The following is a 15,030-nucleotide window of genomic DNA, read 5'->3' on the forward strand; positions in this document are numbered from 1 at the left end:
CTGCATATAATAGTTTAGCTGAGATAGAAGAGGCGCAGAAGGCGTAGGGAGAGGAGGAGACGTAATGGAAGGCGATGGTATTTCTTTATTGGGTTAGCGTTGTTGGCTGTACCCTTAACAGTGAATATAATTGTTTTGGAAGGACATAAGAGGCGCAGAAGGCGTAGGGAGAGGAGGAGACGTAATGGAAGGCGATGGTATTTCTTTATTAGGTAAGCGCTGTACCCTTAACAGTGAATATAATTGTTTTGGAAGGACATAAGAAGCGCAGAAGGCGTAGGGAGAGGAGGAGACGTAATGGAAGGCGATGGTATTTCTTTATTAGGTAAGCGCTGTACCCTTAATAGTGAATATAATTGTTTTGGAAGGACATAAGAGGAGCAGGAGGTGTAGGGAGAGAGGGAGGCGTAATGGAAGGCGACGATATATTTTTATTAGGTTAGCGTAGGAAAGAGAGAAAGCTGTACTAGAAAGGCGATGACATTTCCTTAGTACGTATAAGCAGTGTCAGCTGTGCTCTTCTCGCTGAATATAATGAATTTAGGAAAGATACAAGGGAAGCAAGAGGCGTAGGAAGGGCAAAGGGTGTAATAGGAACCTGATGACCGCTCTACAGTAGTTTGAAAGTTCTCTTTGTACCCCTGTTAGTGAATACAATAGTTTCGGCAGCTCGCTCCATTACCCAATAGAGGGACAAACAAAGCCACCCATCCCCCGCCCATTACAGCACCTGCCCAACCCCATCAGGCCCCGGTAAAGGTGTAGGAACGCCCCCGACATCCCACGTAGCTCAAGTGCGACAAGTATACCCGTGAATGTGTGTGTGTGTGTCAGTGTTCGTGTTGGCGCTGATGTCCTGAAGGCCGCGCCACGCACATACACACGCCAACGAGCCACGGCGACGGGGAACAATAGAGGACAGACGGAGGCACAGAACGCACAGGGGGAGGCAGGGACACTAGCGGGGAGGGGGAGGCAGGACACTATTGGAGGGTGAGGGTGGAAGGGCGGGAGGGCGGTGGACGCGAGCAGCAGCAGGACGGGAACGGCAGGAATGAGAAGCCGCCAGTGTCCCTCTGGCTGCCGTGCCGTCAACACCGCGACCCGCCCTGCCTCTCGCTCCGCCTGACTCCGGCTCCGACCCGATCTGCCGCGCCGCGCTGCCCAAGTTCCTCAACTCTTTATTTATCTCCCGTTGAAAGTGAACCGAAAGGAAGACCCACGACTGAACCCCAAGACAAGTACGTGAACAATGACGAAATCCGTGAAATAAGAAATAATATCATAGAACCATCGGAAAGAACTTAGACTCAGAGTTGAAGGACAAAAAAATAGAAAAAAGTAAAAGGTGTCAGTCGGTATATTTTATCTGGTCTTTAGCGTGAATTCCCACCGACGACACCCAGCGAATGCGAGTCAAGTCCTTCGGGGAGACCACAAGAGGCGCCGTGACTCCCGCGGCGCCGCTGTAACGTGGAGGAAAGGAGTCAGGGCGGCGGGGTCACGTAGGGCCCCGGGGACGCTTTAGGAGGCGCGCACTGCATCTTCAACACGTCCCGCGGGCTGGGGAGGGAGCGGCGACGAGGCGGAAGGGGAAAAGAAGGCGAGGACGAGGAGCTGAGAGGAAATATTACGAGGACCAAGGGAGGACTCGAGGGTCGAGTAAGGACAGGGGAGGCGAAGAAGAGAAAGAGAAGGAGAAGCGGAGGTAAGGGGAAGAATTAGAGTGAAGGACTAGAGGAGGAGTGAGTGAGGACAGACCAGACGAAGAAGAGAAAGAAGAAGAGAAGAAGAGGAGGTAAGAGGAAGAATTAGAGTGAAGGACTAGAGGAAGAGTGAAGGACAGGCCAGACGAAGAACAGAAAGAAGAAGAGAAGGCAAAAGGAAAAGTGAAGGACAGGTCAGACGAAGAAGAGAAAGAGGAAGAGAAGAAGAGGAAGTAAGAGGAAGTATTGAGTGAAGAACTAAAGGACGGGTGAGTGAGGAAAGGTCAAACGAAGAAGAGGAAGGACAATAAAACAGCAGACGAGGGGTTCAAGAAGAAGAATTATAGGAAAGTGTGCAGGAAGGAAGATAAACGACGAGAAGAGTAATTGAGAGGAGAAAAAGGTGATACTGAACGGGGTGATGAAGGTAAAGGTGCTGATGGTGTGAGAAAGACGACCGAGGAAAGAGAGGGATTAAATAAAAAAGACAAGGAAAGAGGATTGAATAGAATGGTTTACCAGTCTGTTTAGTCTGTCTGTGAATGCATTTCTGAGGTTAAACACTATTTGTATCACCCATTAAGAGTGCAGACACAGCTAATGGGGTAACAAGACTCCTGTAGCAGTATCGTAGGACAGCTGACTACAAGTGTTGCAATTGGAATCTGTAAGCCAACACAGCACTAGAGACGGCAAGCAGAGGAGTCAGGACATTACCACAACTCCGATAGCAACATTACAGCAATATCAGCACCTATACACGGCACTGACAAGACCATCATAACGTTACTGGCATCTGTCCGGGAATTACAGGACTCTTTACAACAACAGTGACGTGTATAACTGAACCACGGGCATGAGGAGGAACACATAGTACTGAACACAGTATCACAACGTTACTTGCAAGCCTTCAAGAACTGTAAGACCCTTTAGCACAGCAGTAACGAGTATAACAAGAAAAACAGGAAGCCCACACTGCATTAAGGACAGCATTGCATCATTTCTGGTCTCTGTTGTCTGTCTCTGGTCTGTTCAGCGATCTCGACCTCTTCATAACATCCGCGACGACCTCATCTAAAGAACCCAAACTCGGTCACCCATCACCATCCCTCCCCATCGCCAGTCCACGCGGGTTCCTGCTCTCCCTCCTCATCAGCGCGGCTCAGGCCCGGACAACGACCCGCGCCACCGCTCACCAGCACTAAACGAGCGGCCGGGCGCCAGACGGCTCACCTCGACCTCCACCGAGCCGAGCACCGCCCACGATAGATGACTTTCTAATCCTGCACGGTGAGTTTTTTTTTTTTTTCAGTGTCCCTTTGCGCTTCCAGTTATCACTCTGGCTCTCGCTCCTCCGACTTTGTGGACGCGACATGTATTTTCTTTTTAATCCCCTAAGTGAAGCTGTGTCTGTGTTTTTATTTATCTTTTTTTCTTCCAAACACTTGCATGAGACAATCCATGCGATGAATTCCTTGCATGAAACCCACATCTGCATTTTTCATCTCCATTCTTTTCTACTATTTTTTCTTTCCTTCCGTCTGGTTTCTCTTTTCCTTCCCTTTTTTCCTCTCACCCTCTTTTTCCCTCGTTTATTTTCGTAGCTTCTTCAGTCTCACTCCTTTCTTTTCTCTCTATCCCCTCTCCTTTCTCTTTTTCTTCTATTCCTTCTTCTCTTCGATTCATTTCCTTCCTTATCTCCCCTGAATTCCCTCTCGCTTTTCTTTTCTTTATATTCCTTCTTTATTATTCATTTCCTATTCTCTCATTTTCACTTATGTTTTCCCTCCCCCTTCAATCATTTATATCCTTCCTTTCTCTCCCTCCTCTTCCTCCACTCAGTATCTCCCATTCACTCCTTATATTTCTCCTTTATTCTCTTCCTTTCCTAGCCTTTGTCATTTCTCTCTTCCTTCCATTCCATTTTTCCTCTCTTCTTCTCCCATGCACCCACTTTTCTTGCTTTTTTCTCACACTTCCATTACGTTCCTTCTATCCCTTCCCGTCCTCCTGCGTCTCCTATCCCTCCATTCCCTCCCTTTAAGACTGGATAACCTTCTGCAACACGACTCGCATATATCTGGGGTTTTCTTGCCCGCGAACCTTCCTTCAGATATCACGGCGCACAGGAAATTCTCGTTTGCCCCTGACGCCCCTCAAATCAAACCCCATCCTTTGACGAGTTCACGGGGCTGGAGCGTTGATGTGAGTGTGGGCGAGGGCGTGAACGAGAGCGTGAGTGTGGCGTGGGAGTGGACTTGGGCGTATGGGTGGAGGCAGACGTGGGTGGAGAAGTGAGCTAAGCCTATGTGTTGGTCTTGCTGTGGGTTTGTGTTGGTGAGGAGTTGTGTGGGCGCATCGGGTGAGGAAGAGTGAGAGAGATGGACAAGGGAGGAAGATGCTGTATACAAGATGAATATGGAGCCGTGATATGATGATGACGGTGACTGGAAAGAAGAGCGCTTTGGGTGACTAGGAGAATGATGAGAATGGTGGGTGACAAGGATGAAAGTGATGCAGATAGAGACATGTGACGTTGTATGGTTTGGGTCTAAGTAAGGTAGATAGATGAGAAGTATGTCTGTACGCGTGTCTATGTGTAGCTTGCTGAACAGGAAAAGAGAGAGGGTTATGGAAGGTGAAGATGATGAGAAAGAGGAGAATGAGAAGGAAAAAAGATGACTGCGTAAATAGGAGGATACTTATACTATCGTAGATGAAACATAAGTTGATTAAAGGACTAAAGAAAAAGATAAAATATAAGTTTAGAGAGAAAGAGTATGAGGAAGAGGAAGGTTTTAAATTAGATGAGCATATTTGAGTTTGTAATGAAGGAGAGGAAGGTGGAATTACATTACCTTTGCCTAAGAGGGAGTAGGATCCTGTTGGAACTGAGACATTCAAAGTTATATGACGAGGAAGAGAAGTTAGTGAAGGAATGGAGAGACAGAAATGGGTAGCTCCCCCCCCCCCCCAGCAAGCCGCGAGTACACAAACAGGTGACCGACAAACAATCCATATATTAGAACAATTAACGAACCTACACTATACTCGCTACCACTCCTACTGTCTTCTCTTTCCCCAAACTAAACCTCCTCTACTAAATCACATCCTATTGCTATACTCTCATTAAAAAAGAAGAAATTGTCCAAGGTTTGAGGTAAGAGTGGGATGAGAGGTGGTGGAGGCGGTGGGGGGGGGGGGTGGAGGTCAAGTCTGCTTCTGAGGTGGAGGTTGGCGGCCTATAACAGCAGGTGAGGTTCAGGTAGTGTCCGTGCAGGTATCCGTGTCTTGTTACGTGTGTGCAGGTGTGTCCCGGCCAGGTGTGTGTGTGTGTGTGTGTGTGTGTGTGTGTGTGTGTGTGTGTGTGTGTGTGTGTGTGTGTGTGTGTGTGTTCGTCCATCTGTGTCCGCATTGCTGCCCAGAAACTATTTACCTATCTGTCCCTCTGTGTATACCTGTCTGGGTGATGTATCGTGTGTGTGTGTGTGTGTGTGTGTGTGTGTGTGTGTGTGTGTGTGTGTGTGTGTGTGTGTGTGTGTGTGTGTGTGTGTATCTTGATATATTCTCGTATTCCTGTGTATTTGTTTATTTACTTTATTTTTTCTTCATCCCAGCTAAGCTCTCTTCCTCTCTTTCCTTCTCTCTCTCTCTCTCTCTCTCTCTCTCTATCTATCTATCTATCTATCTATCTATCTATCTATCTATGTCTATTTCTCACACATTGCAAGAACACGTAGTTGAAACCGTGAGTATTCTCCATCGCTAAACCACATAAATGAACAAACTTCCACGAACACACGAAGACCTAAAAGCAGCACTGTAACATTTCGCCACCGCCGCCGAGCACACGCAGGAAACACCACGATTGGGAGCGGTAAGAAGCATTGTGTTCGTTTTGGTGTAAGCTGCTTTCAAAGAGAGGCTTTTAGGTGTATGCCAATGTTTTATACAAGGGCAAGGATACTACGACCAGTGTTGCGTATTTAACTGCGGATGCTGATGCTGCAAGATTTTTTTTCTTCCTGTACTTACTTATGAACACAGAAGCGAGCGGTAAGGAGTATTTTGTTTAAAGTGAAAGACTTGTGTGTTGATGGTACTTATTGATATGAGTCACAATATTGCCAATGCGGAGGAAAAGATTTGCATGTTAATGATTGCTAAATATACGAAGAACTAATACAATATAGGTTTCTTTGCTGGTTAGTCCTTATAATAACAAAAGCGAGATATAACGACTATTGATCGGCAATTGATGTCATTGATTGCTACTGATGCAAAAGAAAGACTTGTATTTTCATGATAGGTAAAGATACAAAGGACAAAATGTGACTCTTCCTCCTCCTCTTTCTCATTTTCCTTCCCTTCCCTCAACCCTTTCCAATTCGCATTCCTCCTCCTCCTCCTCCTCCTCCTCCTCCTCCTCCTTGCCTTTATCCTTTGCCTCTTCTTGCCTTCTATGGGGATTTATTCGTCTGTTTCTACTTATACTGACAAAGGCGAACAATAACGACTAAAACTGTTTGGGAGGAAGAAGTTAGCATACTCGTATCCTTGAGTGCTAATGATTTGGAAACATAACATGCAATACTTCTTAATATGAATTCACTCAGCAATCAAAAACAAGAGAAAATAAGTGTGATAAGAGGAAGAGAAAGAAGAGTAAGAGATAGAAAGATAAGAGGAAAAATAAGAGAAGTAACAAAAGAAGGAGAAGGAGTAGGAATAGGAGGAAAAATAAGATGTTGAAGAAGAAGAAGAAGAAGAAGAGGAGCAAGAAAATTATTTAAAGTTATATTCTCGATTGCCAATAATACTAAGGACTTAATACAACAACAATACAAGATGTCTTTCCCTGCATTCCCTCTCAGAACGAAAAGCAAGAAAAAACAAATGTAATATATGAAGAAGACTTGTATATTATCGATTTCTAATTATACGGAGGATTTAATAAGACAACAATGCAAGACTTCTTTCCCTGCATTCCCTCTCAAAACGAAAAGCAAGAAAAAAACTATAGTAATAAATGAAAAAGACTTGTATATTCTCGACTGCTAATAATACGGAGGACTTAATAAGACAACAATGCATGATTTCTTTTCCTGCATCCCCGCTCAATACCAAAAATAAGAGAAAATAAATGTGATAAATAAGAACAACTTGCATGATCTTGATTGTTATTGACTCTAAAGACTTAACATACAATCAATACTAGATTTCTTTATATGAATTTGGTCCAGATATTAAAGGGAAAAGAAAAATGTGATATATAATGGGGACTTGCATGTTTTTGAGTGCCACTGCTACGGAAGTCTTAATACCAATGCTAGAGTTCTTTCCTTTGCTATCCTCTCCTACCAAAAGCGAGAAAGAGCAAATGTGATATATAAAAGGGAACTTGTATGTTTTTGAGTGCTGTTGCTACGAGAGTCTTAATACCAATGCTAGAGTTCTTTCCCTTGCTCCCCTCTCCTACCAAAAGCGAGAAAGAGCAAATGTGATATATAAAAGGGAACTTGTATGTTTTTGAGTGCTGTTGCTACGGAAGTCTTAGGCCCATATAAACGTATCGGGCTCCGACTGCGACCGTTTCCCAATGCCACAAAGAAGAGTAACCGGGTTTTTATGGGTGTTTTTTCCGTTCATGGCACAGAGGTCATGTAAAACTATCACTGGGATCATAAAACACCATGAAAATCAAAGCAAGTTCTATAAGAGGCTTTTCAAACACGAGAACCGAGGTGCCGGGACGCTGAAAAATACGGGGTTTAATACCAATGCTAGATTTCTTTCCTTTGTTCCCCTCCGCACACCAGGAGCAAGAGCGAAGGGCCGGGGTATGATAAGCAGCAATCAAAGGAAAGGCCCGGCCGGGGGAAGTTTAGGCGCGGCGACAAAGAAAAACTAAAACCTCGAACAGACAAGGAAAAAAAGGTTTGGGAGGGAGAAAGGCTGATGAAAACTTGTGTTCCTCCTTGTCTTCCTCCTCCTCCTCCTCCTCCTCCTCCTCCTCCACCTCCTTTTGTGGTTATCGTTGCTGTCCTCTTCTTCCTCTTCTCCCCCCTCTTCCTCTTCTTTTTTTCCTTCTTTTCCTCATCCTTTTTCTTGCTCCTCTTCTTCTTCTTCTTGTGTTCCTCCTCGTCTTCCTTTTCCTCCTCATTCTTTTGTTGTTATCATTGCTGTCCTCTTCTTCCTTTTCTCCCCCCTCTTCCTCTTCTTTTTCTCCTTCTTTTCCTTCTCCTTTTTCTTGCTCCTCTTCTTCTTCTTCTTGTGTTCCTCCTCATCTTCCTTCTCATAAGAACGTAAGGGCTCTGCAAGTCTTGCTCTTCTTCTTCTTCTTCTTCTTCTTCTTCAACATTTTATTCTTCCTTTTATTCTTACTCATTCTCATTCTTTTTTTCGTCCTTTTTTTTTTCCTCTTATCCTTCTGTCTCTTATTCTTCTTCCTCTTTCTCCTCTTCTTTCCCATTCTCCTTCCCTTCCCTCAACCCTTTTCAATTCGCATTCCTCCTCCTCCTCCTCCTCCTTCTCCTCCTTCTCCTCCTCCTCCTCCTCCTCCTTGCCTTTATTCTCTGCCTCTTCTTGCCTTCTTGACTTAACCGTGTTTCTGCGTCTTGCTTGATCTCCTCTTATGTTTTTTTTTCCTTCTTTCCTTCTTTCTTGTATCTCTCTTGTTTCGTGTATTCTCTCTCTTTTTTTTTTCTCTTGCTGTTTTTATCTTGTCTCCAGCTACTCTTTTTTCCTCTTCCTTTGTGATCTGTTTTTTTTCCTTCGTCTTTTCTGGATTTGATTTCCTTTCTCTTCATCTTTTTTTTCCTCTCTCTGTTTTCCATGTAGCTACTTTTTTTTGCTTTCTTTTGTAGTCTGTCTTTTCTTTTCTTCATGTTTCCTTCGTTCCTGTTTTCTTTTCTTCATTTTTTTCTACTTCTCTTCTTTATTGCTCCTCTTCTCTGTCTTTTGTCTTCGTTTCTCATTATTTTTATATCCATGTTTGTCTCTCTGTCCCTCTTTCTGTCTATTCCTTTCTCTCGTGTGCTTTCCCTGCCTTTGTTGTCTGTTTGCCTTTGCCTGTCTGTCTGTCTGTCTGTCTGTCTATCTGTCTGTCCGCCTGCCTGTTTGTCTGTCTGTGTCTCTCTGTCCCTCTTTCTGTCTATTCCTTTCTCTCGTGTGCTTTCCCTGCCTTAGTTGTCTGTTTGCCTTTGCCTGTCTGTCTGTCTGTCTGTCTGTCTGTCTGTCCGCCTGCCTGTTTGTCTGTCCGTCTCTCTGTTCCTCTTTCTGTCTATTCCTTTCTCTCGTGTGCTTTCCCTGCCTTTGTTGTCTGTTTGCCTTTGCCTGTCTGTCTGTCTGTCTATCTGTCTTTCCGCCTGCCTGTTTGTCTGTCTGTCTCTTTGTTTCTCGTCCCTCCTGCCGCCTCTCATGTCACTTAAGTCTCAGCAACTTCCTCTCTATCTTCGTCTTGGCCTTGTTCCCTTCCCTCGCTTCTCCCTCATTTCTTTGCCTTCCTCCCTCCTGCATGCCATCCCTTCCTCTGGGTTCTCTCCCTCCTCCTATCTCTCTCTCTCTCTTCCATCCTTATTTTTTTTCTTAATATTTTCCTACTTTCATTATACAGCCTCTTTTTCTTTTTTTCTCTGCCTTTTCATCCTTGTCTTCACTTTTCCTTCTCATCTTTTCTTCTTTTTCTGATACTTCTTCCCTTCTCTCCTCTCTTCCTCTCGTTTTCTTCTTAATATTTTTCTACTTTCATTTCACTACGTTTCTCTTTTTGCTTTTCTTTTCTCGAACTGTTCATCCTTATCTACACTTTTCCTTTTTTATCTTTTCCTTCTTTTTATCTTTTTCCCTCCTTCCTCCTCCTCCTCCTCCTCTAACACCACCTCCTTCTTTTCCTTCTCCTTTTGTTACTCTTTGCTTTCCTCTTTCTTCTTCTTTGTCATCATTCTCTCTCTCTCTCTCTCTCTCTCTCTCTCTCTCTCTCTCTCTCTCTCTCTCTCTCTCTCTCTCTCTCTCTCTCTCTCTCTCTCTCTCCCTGTTTTCCTTCTCTCCCTCTTTCACTGTCCTTCTTCCCTTCCTCCTACTCTGTTTTCCTTTTTCTCTTTGTCAACCTCATTCTCTCTCTCTCTCTCTCTCTCTCTCTCTCTCTCTCTCTCTCTCTCTCTCTCTCTCTCTCTCTCTCTCTGTTTTCCTCCTCTCCCTCTTTTATTGTCCTCATTCTCTTTGCTTCTCCCTCATTTATTTTCCTTTCTTACGTGACATCCCTTCCCCTGGTTTCTCTCCCTCCCTTTCTCTCTCCTTTCTTCTCTCCCTCTTCCACTCTCCTCGGTGCCGTGCTGTGTGCCGTCAGTGGTGAGAAGAGGAAGACTGGAGGGGAAAAATAGCCGCAGGGGAAAGGAGGAAAAGAGAGAGCAACGTCGAAACGAAATTAAGTATAAAAAGGAGGAACAAGTCACAAATGGAACCACTCAGTCTTTCTGTTTTCCCCGTTGTATTTTTTTCTTCTTCTTCCTCGTCGCCGTTGTTGTCGTTGTTTTCTTTTTCTTCCTCGTCTGGCTGGTGGTTGGGATGACCGCCGATGTTTTCTTCTTCTTTTTCATCCTTGCCCTCCTTCCCCTCCTCCTCCTCCTCCTCCTCCTCTAGACCACAAGTTATTTTTGTTTTCGTGTATATTTTCCTTTCTTGTCTTCTTTTTCTTCGTTTCCTTACTTTTCCTCCTCCTTTTCTTAATTTTTTCCTATTCTTTTTACTACCTGTTCTTCTTTCCTTTCACCTCCTTTTCTTCCTTTTCTTCATATTTTTTTTATTATCCTTTCTCCTTCTTCTGTGTCTATCTCTTCCTCCTCCTCTTCCATCTAGTTATCATCCTCCTCTTCCACCTCCTTTTCATTCTTCTCTTCCTCTTGCTCTTGTTCTTCCTATTTCTCTTCTTCTATCTCCTACTCATTCTTTCTCTTCTACTCTCCTTGTTCTTGCGTTCTTTTCTTATCCTCCTTTTCTTCCATCTTCTTCGCAACCTCTTTATCTTTATCTTCTTGTTTCTTTCCCTCTTCTATTCCTATTCATCCACCCTTTTGTCTTTGCTCTACTTCTACTTCTCCTCTTCCTCCTCCTTCTCCTCCTCCTCCTCCTCTCCTCGTCCTGCTCTTGTCCTTGTCTATCCTTCTCCTCCTCCTCTCCTTCTGTTCTTGCCTCTCGTATTTTCTCTGTTTCTCTTTCTTTTCTTCTTCCTTCTGTCCCTCCTTCTCTTGTCCCTCCTCCTCTTGCTGCTTCTCTTCCTTCTGTTCCGCCTCCTCCTCTCCTTTCTCTTGCTCCACTTGTTCCTTCTCCTCCTGTTCTTTGTTTTATATTTTGTTCCTCGTCTTCCTTCTGTTCCTCCTCCTTCTCCTGCTCTTCGCCCTCCTTGTGTTCTTTCTTCGCCTATTCCTCGAACGATTTATAATTCTCCTTCTACTCCTTCTTCTCCTCCTCCTACTGCTGTTCCTCCTCCTTCTGCTTCTCTTCTTGTTCCTACTCCTTCGCCTCTCTTGTTTCTTTTCCTGGTCCTGCTTCGTCTTCTCCTCTTGTTCCTTTTTCTTCGCCTCCTGCTCCTCTTCTTGTTCCTCTTCTTTCGCCTCCTTTTTCTACTCTTCCTCCTCCTCCACCTCCTTCTCTTGTTCCTCCTCCTTCTGCTCCTCTTCTTGTTCCTCTTCCTTCGCCTCCTTTTGCTTCTCTTCCTTGTCCTGCTCCTCTTCCTCCTGGTCCGCCTCCTTCTCTTGTTCCTCCTCCTTCTGCTGTACCTCCTCCTTCTGCCCCTCCTCATGTTCCTCTTCCTTTGCGTCCTCCTCCTACTGTTCCTCCTTCTCCTGCTTCTCCCCCTTCGCCTCCTGATAATCACGGTCCTTCAAAGGCGGCGGTTCATTGTTCCGTATTGCAGATTAGTAATGGACGCGCTACGTCTACCTCGAGAGCGGGGCAATGCACGGGCGAGCACCTCCAATTAAGTGTGCAGGTGTGTGTGTGTGTGTGTGTGTGTGTGTGTGTGTGTGTGTGTGTGTGTGTGTGTGTGTGTGTGTGTGTGTGTGTGTGTGTGTGTGTGTGTGTGTGTGTGTGTGTGTGTGTGTGTCTTTAATTGTGACTCTTCAAGCGTTGCACTTTGTTATTTTCTTTACTTTCTTTTGTTTGTTTTCTCTCCCTCCTTTTCTCTCTCTCGTGAAGCAAAGTCGAGAGTGGAAGCGTCGACAATGAAATTAAAAGAAAGTTTAAGGCGACAGTACCTGCTCGTGACATGTTTCAGGGGAGATTCTAGAAAAAGAACAACATATCAGAAGTATTTAGTTTGTTTTCCAGGAAGGGAGAGGAGGGGAAGAGGAGGGAGAGTAGAGGGAGGACGAGGGAAAGAGGGAGAGGGAGGAGATTAAAAAGTGAAACAGAAAAAGAATGATAATAAACACGACATGGACAGGAAAGAGACGTGAGAGAAAAAGATGGAGAGGGAGAGGGAGTGAGAGAGTGAGGGAAAGCAAGGCTAGGCAGAGGAGAAAGTAAAAGTTACAGGGAGAAAAGACTATATAAGTAAACAGGGTGATAAAAATGGAAGAGAGAGGGTATGGAAACTAAGAGAGACACAAACACACATAGGTAGGATGGCGGTGAAAGGGAAGCATAAGAAGAGCAGAGATTGAGAGAAGAGAAGATAAAAGAAGAGAAAGTAGAAAGAAGAGAGGAAAAGAGAAGAGAAGTGGAGATGACAAGAGGAGAGAAGAGAGAAAAAGGAGAGGAAAGAAGAGGAGAGAAATGGAGAAGAGAAGAGATGAGGATAGGAGAAAGGAAACAAGAGAAGAAAAGGAGAGGAGAGGGCAGGAGAGGACGGGGAGAAGAGGAGAGGAGATAAGAGGAGAGGAGGGAAGGAGGAGGAGAAGGAGAGGAGAGTAAATGTGGCGGCCAGATGCTACCTGGCTGTCCTTAATTGCTACACAGGTGCGATAATGCAGGTATATCGAGCGTGCAAGGTTCTCATGTATACCTAAACAGGCGACCCGCAGTGCCTCGTCAGCTTCTGTGCGTATGAAACCACCGTCCTGTCGTGTGGAGAGGCGCCTGTTATGTGCATGTTAGTTTGTTGTGATTCAAGATATTCATTATCCTACCCTTTTTGTCCTTCCATTTCTGTCATCTATATTCTCTCGTCCTCATTTTCCTCTTAAATACTCGTTTCTTTGATGTGTATTTTAAGATATTTATCACCCAAATTCTTCTGTCCCTCAATTTCTATAATCTTCTATATTCTCTCTTCTTCTCTCTTCTTTTCTCTCATCGCTTTCACTTTCATTTTCTCTTTCTAGGCGTCTCAGGTGTTTGGGGGATGCTAGACAGGTAGCTCATACTGTCCGCACGTCCCCCTCTATCTCCTTCGCTCTTATTTTAATAATAGTAATAATAACCGTGCAATAATTCACAGCTTCAGAAGTTTATATTATGAATGGAGATTATTACATGTGTATCTCCTAGAAACAGCATCAAGAAGTAACTACAATGTACATAAAAAACCGCTTCATATAATTATCAAAAGTCTCTAAGTTTATAATACAAGGTTAAACCATTACATGTAACCTGAATCCTTGATGAAGAGGTATTCCATCACTTTTCAATCCTGTGCTGCATTTTTGTGTACTAGTGTTACGCTTTTAAGAGGTCAGCGGTCGCATTGAAAGCCACGTAGTGTCGCAATGCAATATTAAGTGGGAGTATAATTTCTCAACACGATGTGGTCAGCTCTCAGGTATTTCAGAGCGTGCTTGCAAACTTAAACTCCCTGCAACTGTTATGAGGCTGTCAGCGAAGGGGAGGGAGGGGGGAGGGAGCACTACTATCTCTCTCACACACACACACACACACACACACACACACACGAGCACTACAACCAACCCATATAAATGCATACATTAGTTCATGCTCATTTGCCTCCGGATGTAATGCATGTATACACCCCTTTGCACACACACAGACACACACACACACACACACACACACACACACACACACACACACACACACACACACACACACACACACACACACACACACACACACACACACACACACACACACACACACACACACACACACACACACACACACACACACACACACACACACGCATATACAAGCGGACTCACGCATGCGGAATAAATACAGAAGCGCCAAAACGTGAACCAAAAATTCCCCGAAAAAATCAGGCCCAGGCAAAACTAGAATGAATAGATGAATGAAAATGTGAAAGAATGAAAATGGATGAGAATGAAAAGAGAGTAAGTGGAACGAGAAAATCCTTCCCAAAAATATATAGAAAAATGAATGAAAAAATTGAATTGTAGAAAAAAGAAAAGAAACTAGAATGAACTGATGAATGCAAAATTAACGTGGATGAAAATAGAGCAAGTGTATGAAAATAGAGCAAATAAACAAAATCGTTCCCAAAAGTAGATAAGAAATTAATGAAATTACTGAAAAAAAGGAAAATAGTATAAATAGAATGAATAGATGAATGAAAATGTAGAGAAATGAAAATCGAGCAAGTGGAACGAAAAAATCCTTCACAATGATATACAATAGCGAATAAAAAAATAGAAAAAAACAGAAGCAATAGAATGAGCAGATGAATGAAAATGAAAATCGAGGTGAACAAAAGAGGTGCAAATATGAACATAAGAAACATAAGAACGTAAGGAGTCTGCAAGAGGTCGGTTGGCCTATACAAAGCAGCTCCTGTAATTCTAACCCCACCTTACCTCACTATCCATGAATTTATCCAACCTCTTCTTGAATGTATCTATGGTATTGGCAACCACAACATGACTGCCAAGCCTGCTCCATTCATCCACCACTCTATTTGTGAACCAATTCTTGCCTATGTTTTTGGTGAATCTGAATTCGTCTAGCTTGAAACCATTGCTACGTGTCCTACCTGGCTCTTTTCCCCAAAAAAGATAAACAAACAAACAAACAAACAAACAAACAAACAGCAGTGAACGGTAAGGGAAATGTACAAGGTAATCGTGGAAGGCTTACAGCACAACAACAAGATAATTACCCTCACGAAAAATGCAGACAACTCCGAAAAAAAAAAAAAGAGCGTTCAGAAAGCCCAAAGAGTAGACCAATTTGCAAAACGTTCAGTCTAATCTCTCTCTCTCTCTCTCTCTCTCTCTCTCTCTGAGAGAGAGAGAGAGAGAGAGAGAGAGAGAGAGAGAGAGAGAGAGAGAGAGAGAGAGAGAGAGAGAGAGAGAGAGAGAGAGAGAGAGAGAGAGAGAGAGAGAGAGAGAGAGAGAGAGAGAGAGAGAGAGAG

The 15,030-nt window shown here is 44.0% G+C and overlaps 1 protein-coding gene across 1 annotated transcript in view; it reads left to right on the forward strand.

Moving 5' to 3' along the window:
- Window positions 1-407: 407 nt before the first annotated feature.
- LOC126981534 (hemicentin-2-like) overlaps window positions 408-15,030 on the forward strand; it is a 172,603-nt gene continuing 157,980 nt past the window's right edge. Inside the window, exon 1 of the mRNA XM_050832731.1 lies at window positions 408-2,996. The gene's annotated coding sequence lies outside the window, so the exon portion shown is untranslated. The remainder of the gene's footprint in view (window positions 2,997-15,030) is intronic.

The sequence above is a fragment of the Eriocheir sinensis genome, chromosome 48 (genome assembly GCF_024679095.1).
Source record: "Eriocheir sinensis breed Jianghai 21 chromosome 48, ASM2467909v1, whole genome shotgun sequence".
NCBI classification, from domain to species: Eukaryota; Metazoa; Arthropoda; class Malacostraca; order Decapoda; family Varunidae; genus Eriocheir; species Eriocheir sinensis.